At 41.9% G+C, this 8,612-nt stretch overlaps 1 long non-coding RNA gene across 2 annotated transcripts in view; it reads left to right on the top strand.

Moving 5' to 3' along the window:
* The window catches only part of LOC106734369 (uncharacterized), a 179,011-nt gene extending 178,042 nt beyond the window's left edge, over window positions 1–969 (top strand). For both annotated transcript variants that reach the window (XR_001370016.2, XR_001370015.2), the window contains one exon: window positions 733–969. This is a non-coding gene — a long non-coding RNA (uncharacterized LOC106734369). The remainder of the gene's footprint in view (window positions 1–732) is intronic.
* The last annotated feature ends 7,643 nt before the right edge of the window (window positions 970–8,612 follow it).

The raw sequence follows: 8,612 nt of genomic DNA on the forward strand, positions 1-8,612 counted from the left end.
TTGGTCATAACAGGAAAGTATCCACTAATGAACTCACTACTTACTAAATTAGTCCCCACTTAAATAGCCCTTCTGACTTAATACCAGCATCTAACCCCACTCAGCCAGTCTATTTTGCTGATTGTAGATGTTATAAACATCCCACAATACAATGTAAATAAAATGTATTTCGGATGCAATGTAAAATTGCTAATCTTGCAAAAGAAGCAGGATTTTATGAAGTCATTGAGAGTGATTTTGGAGAACTGTTCCATAAGCAAATGAGTATCTGGCAATGTTAGACCAGTTAACAATTAAAGATGAGAAAAACAACAAGGATGATAACAGGATAAATTCTTCAAAAGGAGATTTATTTGAATATCAAAGGATTAAGAGAGGCTCTCAGGAAAATTGATGAAGCCCTCACTTTTCAAAATGACCCTTGTCATTCTGCTATAAAAGTCAGTGTGAAGTGAAGGGTGTCGAAATTTGCTATCAAATAATTTTGTTAGAAAAATTATTCTCTCCCTTTTACCAAATCAGCACTTGATTCATTCTTTGTTATTCTAAAAACGAGAGCATTGTTGCAATTAGAGTTCAGTAAAAACTAAATTCTATTATACTGTATATATCTTCAAAGATAAATCATGTTTAAAGATGAACAATCTTTATTTTTATTTTTTCAAAACAACACACTCAAACTTCCTCTCATCTTTATTTTCTAATGCTAGTTCCAATTTATTACTTTTGCAGCTTTCAACAGTCACATTATAGCAAACAGAAGCAACAGACGCTGAAAATAAGGCTCCTAATAGACTAATCAGATTCTCTAGTCCTCTCTCCAGAAGCTGGACAGGCCACTTTGCACGGAGTAAGGCCCCAGGACGGCTGGACAATTCAAGGAGAGGACAAAGCCTTAAGAAAGAAGACAGGCAATGGACTTCCTCTGGCACTAATCTGGCTCATAGATGTTTGGACCTAATGTAATTTGAAAAAATAAAAAAGATGTAACCTCATTTGTGTCCAAGCTGGTAAAGCAAGTTATACCAGTTAAATGTGGGTATATCAGGATTTATTTTTAGCAGTTACCTTCTGACTGATATTTGAGTTGTTTCCAATTTTTCCCTACTACAAGCCATGTGGCAAGGAACAACTGTATGCAAATATAACTTGGAACATTTATACAAGTACTTTATAAGAAAGATTCCTAGAAGTGAAACTCCTAGATCAGGAATAAAGTATATTACCCAGGATGCTTTGGGGGCAGACTCACAAGGAAGTGTTGCTTCTTTGCATCTGGGGACGTCCCTGAGTGCACCAGGCACCCGTGTGCCTATGATCTGGGCTGGCTGGAGCTGGGGGGGGGGGGATTGTGGTGCCGGGACTGTGTCAGGGCTGCTTTGTCTGTGTCTCTCTCTCTGTCTCTTTCTCACTCATGGAATGGATAAATAAACTTTAAAAAAGGTTAACAAGTATTAGCAAACCACCCTACTACTATTTAATGCTACCTACAAAGAGCAGGAGTTAAAAAATTGAGTCCAACATGCGGCCATCTGTTTGAAAATCCCTCTTTAGTCATTGCTTATACAAGGTAGAGTGTTTATAGTCAGTACTGGAAGATGAAGATAATTACTTTTACAAAATCCTGGTCTTAGGATTGTGAAATCCTTTACGCACCTTACAATATGTGAAGAGACGGGTATGTAGATCCTGAAACTGCATGCCTGGATGTCGACTAGACATCGACTCTTTGCATCAGGATTTCGGCCACAAAAGATGTCAGCATTCTAATTGAAAAATTCATGTATATGAATTGGTATAATCAAATGGTATACTGCAGATGTGTGCATTTTGCTGTGTGTAAGTTTTACATAAAAAAGAACTCATAGATTAATCCAAAAACTTAAGCATTCAACTAGCATATGATCCAACATTTCTACCTCTGGATACATACTCGAAGGGAATGAAAGCAGAGACTTCAGCTGGTATTTGTTCACCGATGTTTACAGGAGCAGAATTCTAGATCTATAAACTCTATTTTCTATAAAAGGTAGAAGAAACTTAAATTCGCTCTAAATAAGTAAATCTTGGAGGAGAAAAGGTGGATACAACCTGATCGTCAGATGGATAGTGGATAAACAAAATGTGGTATGTACATATCATGGGTTATTGCTCTGTTTTAAAAAGGAAAGGAAATTTTGACACACAAATGAATCTTGAAGATATTATGCTAAGTGACTTCAGCCAGTCACAAAAGAACCAATACTGTATGATTCCACTTACGTGAAGTATCTAGAATTGTTAAATTCATAGAAACAGAGATAGGATGGTAGTGGCCAAGAACTAGGGAGAGGGAAGAGTGGGGAATTATTTTCTACTGGATACAGAGTTCCAGTTGGGGAAAAGAAAAATTCTGGGCATAGATGCAATGCAACAGTTTGAATGTACTTAATGCCACAAGACTGCACACTTAAAAATAGTTAAAATGAGGGGCTAGCAGATGGTGTAATGTTTATACTGCTGGATTCCCACATAGTCAACCGTGGTTCAAGTCCCAGACATGGAGGCTTAAAACTCGCACTGGGCACATGTGCTGGCGTGCCCGAAATTCTAAGAGGAGAATGGAAGAGAAGAGATTGTGTCCTGGCCATTCCCCTGGGGGATGATTTCTCACTTTCTGTCTCTGTCTCTCTCTCTCTGTCTCTCCAGTGGGTGCATGCAACCCTGTAGCAAAAGTCTTTTAAAGAAAGAAAGAAAAAAAAAGTTAAAATGGGACCAGCAGATGGCGTAGCAGTTGCATCACTGGACTCCCATATAATTGACCATAGTTTGAGTCTCAGACCTGGCAGCTTAAAACTTACAGATAGCATGTGTGTGTGAGTGCCCAAAATCATGAGAGAAGAATGGAGGAGAAGGAATTACAGCATGGCCATCTCTCCTGGGGGTGACTTCTTGGTTTCTGTCTCTTTGTCTCTCTCTGTCTCTCTGACCAGCTCAAGTGCCCTGTAGCAAAATATCTCTCCAAAAAGTGAAAAAGATAGATAAAATGGTAAATTTTATGTTATGTATATTTTGTCACAGTAAAAAAATTTTAACCATAAACAAATATTGAACTCTAATGCTATGCATGCTGACGTGTTTTGGGGTGAAGTGTACTACTGTCTGCAACTTATTCTGAAATGTGTGAGAAGTGAAGGTGAGTTGATAGATTAATGGAGGAATGATTGGATGGGTGTAAACACAACAAATATTTACTGTAGAATCTAGGTAGTGAATTTGCGGTGGCTCACTGTGTCCTTCTTTCAACTTTTCTGTATATTTGAAAGTTATCTTAATAAAATGCTGAGGAGGAATGATCCAGACTAAAAAAGTTACTAGTAAGTGAAAGATTCTTTTTACAACAAATTCATATCTTGTTTTGTTAATTATGGGGAATAATTTTGCCATGGAGAAATCTTTAAGGAAAGTTAAGGAAATACGACTTTTTTGTTTATTTTTAATAACTGTCAGACAGGAACATTTATTAGACAAGTACTGGACAGGTATTGATTCACAACTGACTCCATGATATTAAAAATGAACTCAATATCACTAAAGTTGATAAGTATCTCTCTATATATATCACAGGCAAGGGTCATAGTTCAGCTTTTTCTTCCATTTGTAGGATTTGAGCATGTGCAGAGGGAAAACATTTCAGGCTACTCAGTCAAGTAGGAAAGATGATGCAGATAGATGGGCTGTGATGACATGCAACTTTAGAGCATTTGATACACCCAAGATCCTCCTGATAAAGATTAGCTCATTGTAGAAGTATAGTAGATTATAAATAGCAGCTCTTCATTTCCTCATGGAAACATTTTAGAGAGCTCCACCTCGCTTTACTTTGGTTCATTAAAAAGTAAACAGAGATACATGGCCTCCATTTCGGGGCCTCTACACCGCAGGCATGCATAGACAGTTCTGATCATTACAGAGGCATGTGATCATCCTAGCCCCCAAACACTCCAATTGCACTGGAATAAACACTCAGAGGTTCAGAGGGGCAGACTCAATGCCTAAAGGGGCAAAGAGGTTATCCTGAGTGATTCAGGTCAGCTCAGTTGGGGTTTACAGCTACTTGAAGAACCCTTATCTTGATTGAAGTAGGAATCAATGATTCAGTCCAAGCCAACAGCCCCCAAATACCTAGATATGTGTGTCTTATTTGCTTTTGTTTTTTAAAGTTTATCTATTTCTTTTATGGTGGGTGGGGGAAGAGAAAGAGAGAAAGTGCCCTTGCAGGGTCCTGTCACACCATAATTCCTTCCAGTCCCCAGACCTTCAGCCAGCCAGTATTGTAGGCAGACTTGGTAGTGTGGTGGACTCAGGATCTGAGCCCTCAGCCATCCCCTATGGCTCTTGCATAGTGCATAGGTGCCCTGCTGCTAGCATCGACTCAGCTTGGCCATGGCAATGTAAGAGTCAGCTATGAGGCATAATAGTAATCCTCTACTCAGGAGAGGGACCCATATGGTGAGCATGGTTCTAATCTCTGGGGTGGTCAACGTGCCAGCTCACAGGTGCCCAAAGACCAGCTGGAGGGCTGGAGGAAGAGGATCACAGCATGAGCAGACCCTGGAAAGGGGGCTCACCTCTCTCTATCTCTCTTTCTCACATGTGCATGCATTCTATCATGAATAAGGAAATTTTATAAAATGCAACATAAAAACTGTATTTTTATGTGAAATCTTCCAAATCTGAATGTGGGCAAGTAAGTGAAATGTTTTTCAAAATTATTATATAGGTGGAGGCCAGCAGTGGTGGTCAAGGGTCTGAACCCTCCCTTGTGACTGACCATGGTTTGAGTTCTGAACCTGGTGTCTTGCTTTCTCACTTTCCCTCTTTCTCTCTGTGTGTCTCTCTCTGGTCAAATTTAAAAAATACTAAATAAAGAATATTAAATAAATAAGTAAAAAGAAAACAAATATTATGTAGGTCAAACAAAACACCTTTACCAGCAGGCTGAGCTCTGTGGGATCCCCATGGGTGACTTCTAATGTATGCAAATAGGGTGGGACAGGATGGTACAACTCTCTTTGGCCCACACATCCAGTGGAATTCAGATCTAGCACTGTTTTAGCTCTGGGCTTTTGTGCTCACCTCCACTGTCCTATTTCTCTCTTGTAACTAACTGAGGGCTATGAGTTGTTCAGGCCTTTATCACTCTAAATGGAAAGTAAATATTTGACCACTGGAATGTTTTTGCAAAATTCATGTAGCAAATGTGTATTGAAAGTATACTTTATCTCATGAACCTTTTGCATCTCCAAAAAAAGGTGAATCGACAAAAATATATAATTCATAGAGCCCTCAATTTATGTGCATGTAATGATCCCACCGTGGAAGGGTTTGGAGCCTGGGACACGTTTTCCCATAAGATGATAGCTACCGGGTAATGAACACTGCCTCGGGATCACTCATTGTTCGGAGGCCTCTTACAGATGTAGCTTCTTTAACTCTCAGATCATTATCCTGACGTTACAGCTGAGGAAACAGGTTTGGAACCGTTGCATGCCTCGCCAGCTGGTAATGTTAGAGCAGAGAATCAAACACCAAGGCTCTACGGCCAGTCGCTCTTTAGTTCTTCATCACCACCACACTTATACTGGTGTGAAGGCTTCTAGGACAGGCTACCAAACCCTGTTGTATCGGAAATGCAGTTGCAGAACTGTGTTCCAAGTATTCTACTTCCAACAGAACCCAGGTTTAGGTATGTTATGCTGCTGCTTTTTTCTTTTTTTTTTTTTTTTCCCTTAACCTCCATGTGTTTCATTACCCACATGATATATGGATATATTCTTGCTGTGAAACATCCCAACAGCTCAGTAGTTTATAGGGCAGGAAGAAAAATCCCCCTTGGCTTCCTCTCCTGCCCCTGGTCCCACACCCCTCCCTCCCTCTGGCTCTACCATGACGAGCGGTTCTCACTTCTTCCGGCCTTTGTGCATCTACATATATTTATGCACGTGTATAAAAATGCATGTGGCCAGGTTTCTATGGCAAATGCATTCGGAGCTCCACCTTGGGATGTCAGAACACTGCTATGTCAGCCCTGGCAGCTTCCCAGCTCCATGTCACTGTGAGAGGACCTGGGGGCGTGGGGTGGGGGTGGGGCATGGAGATGGCGGTAGTAGTCAACTATTGCTACAAAACAAACCACCCCGCAAATTTCTCAGTGAAAAACGATGAACATTTATTATCACTCATGGTTTCGGAGGGTCAGAAACCTGGGAGCAGCTTAGCAGGACTGTTCTGTTCAGGTTATGTCTGTGCGTTTTTAAGTTTATTTATTTCTCCACGAGAAAGTAAGAGAGGGAGAGAGAACAAATGTGAGAAACAGACACCCATAACAGGGTCTTCCCGCCACAATCCCACGCCCATCCTCAACCAGCACCATGAGCATGTGGGTGTGCACCTAGTGTGCTCAGGGAGCATTTGGACTCAAACCAGGACCTTTCTCTATGGCCTCCGCATCACAGAACATTGCATTGCCACTGTGTACTGGGCTGGCCTATGAGGTGGCGTTCAAGAGGTCAACCAGGGCTGTAGTCATTTTAAGAATTGACTGGCTGGAAGCTACACTCACAATTTGGCTGACTCAGTGGTTATTTGCTAGAAGGCCTCAAATCTTCCTTGGCTGTAGCAGGCATCCATGGTTCCTTGACGTGAGGTCCTCTCTGTAGAACTGAGTGTTCTTATATGACGTAATAGCGAGCTTCCCCCAGAGGGAGCAATCTACAATTCATGAAGCAGGACCAGGCGTTATGTCTTCCATGACCTGATGTTGGAAGTCACAGACCACCCCTCTGGGGTGGTCACTAGAATCGAGTCATTCTGTCCAGCCCACGTTCAAGGCGAGGGGAATCAGGCTCCACCCTTTAAAAAGAGGCATGTCAGGGGAACCAGCAGTTAACGTAATGGCTATATTGCTGGACTCCCATGTAATCGACCGTGGTTTGCGTCCTGGACCCGGTGGCTTAAAACTCACACCGGGCGCGTGTGCGTGCTCTCTCCAGGGTCCCAAGAGGAGAATGGAGGAGAAGGGATTGCAGCGTGACCATCCCCCCTGGGGGGTGATTTCTCGCTTTCTATCTCTCTGTCTCTCTCTGTCTGGCGAGTGCAAGTGCACCTAGAGTGAAAAAAACTCTCCAAAATAAATAAATAAAAAAAGAGGCATGTCAAAGAATTTGTGGGCATATTTTAAAACCACCACAAGGGCCATTTTTGTGTGGGAAGGAAAATGGAGTGTGGCAGAATCCAAGGTCAGGGCATAATAGTCTGAGTAACCAGGAGGAAAGGAGAGGTGCCCGGATAATGAGAGAACTGTGGAGCAAGGCAGAATCGCATAGCTCGCAATCCAGGCTGCACATTAGAATCACCTGGGGAAATTTAAAAAGTACTGCTGCCCCGGGCCCCACTGCAGATCAATTAAATCAGTATTTCTGGGATTGAGGCCCAGGTATCAATATTGTTTAACAGCTCTCCTAGTGATGCTAATGTACAGCCTGAGTTGGGAACCATATAACAGCAGTGGTACTGGAGTTGGGCTGTGCCAATTAAGTGGCTGTGTATTCTTAGGCAAGTTAATTAGCTTTTCTGTGCCTCATCTGTAAAATGGGGATACGAATGGTACTTTCACTGTTCATGAGGCTGAGGGATTACCTGGGTCACGTCCCATGTAAATGACTTGGAACGGTTCTGGGCACACTATGACCTGTCTAAATGTGATTATGAGCAGCATTCAATGGGCCTCTGCTCCCTCCGGCTCCTCTCCCCAAGTGGCCAAGCCTGATGAGAAAGGGGGTTTCCTGTGCCCAATCTCTCTTCTTTTCCCTTGAGAAGAAGGTTCAGCAAATCCCACCCCCTTATCTAATGTTTTACTTTTTGTGGTTTAGTCAATCACAATTTGAAAACAGGTGAGCACAGTACGATCCAATAATATATATTGAGAGTGACCACATTTACATGCCTTTAGTACATGCATGTTCTAATTGTTCTCTTTTGTTATTGTTATTAGTCTCTTACTGTGCCTAATTTATCAATGAAATGTTGTCATATGTGTGTCTAGGAAAAACAGCATACATAGATAGGGTTTGGGACTGTCCATGTTTTCAGGCATCCACTGGGGGTCTTAGAACTATCTCGGGCCTTAGGCAGGTTTCTGTTAAACTGAGAAGCTCGGCTGCTGCCTCTGAAAGGCTGGGCTTAGCTGCAGAAGGATCTCCTGCTTCCCAGGAGATGGGAAAGAAAGCGGCACCCTGGGAACAGTGAGAGAAAAGTCCCTTCGTTTCACAGGAGAAGGGGGTGCTCATACCCCTGACAATTCCTTCAAGAACTATTTCTGATCTCAATTTCTCGGAACTCCTGTAATGTCAGCACAGTCACTAAGTTACCTGCTGCCTTTTCTGTTCATCTATTTACCTTCTGTGTTTTCACTCCTTCTGATAAATTCTTTCAAAGGTAGGACTGTGTCTTCTGAGAAAAATGTCAGAGAAAGAAGGGAGGGGGATATGGAAGGAGTAGGGATGTACTGTTTGGATTATCGACACCTCTTTAATCTTAAAAATGTTCACTGTATATTCCCTTCCTTTTAA

Source organism: Tupaia chinensis, unplaced genomic scaffold (genome assembly GCF_000334495.1).
Source record: "Tupaia chinensis unplaced genomic scaffold, TupChi_1.0 Scaffold000099_1, whole genome shotgun sequence".
Taxonomy (NCBI): Eukaryota; Metazoa; Chordata; class Mammalia; order Scandentia; family Tupaiidae; genus Tupaia; species Tupaia belangeri.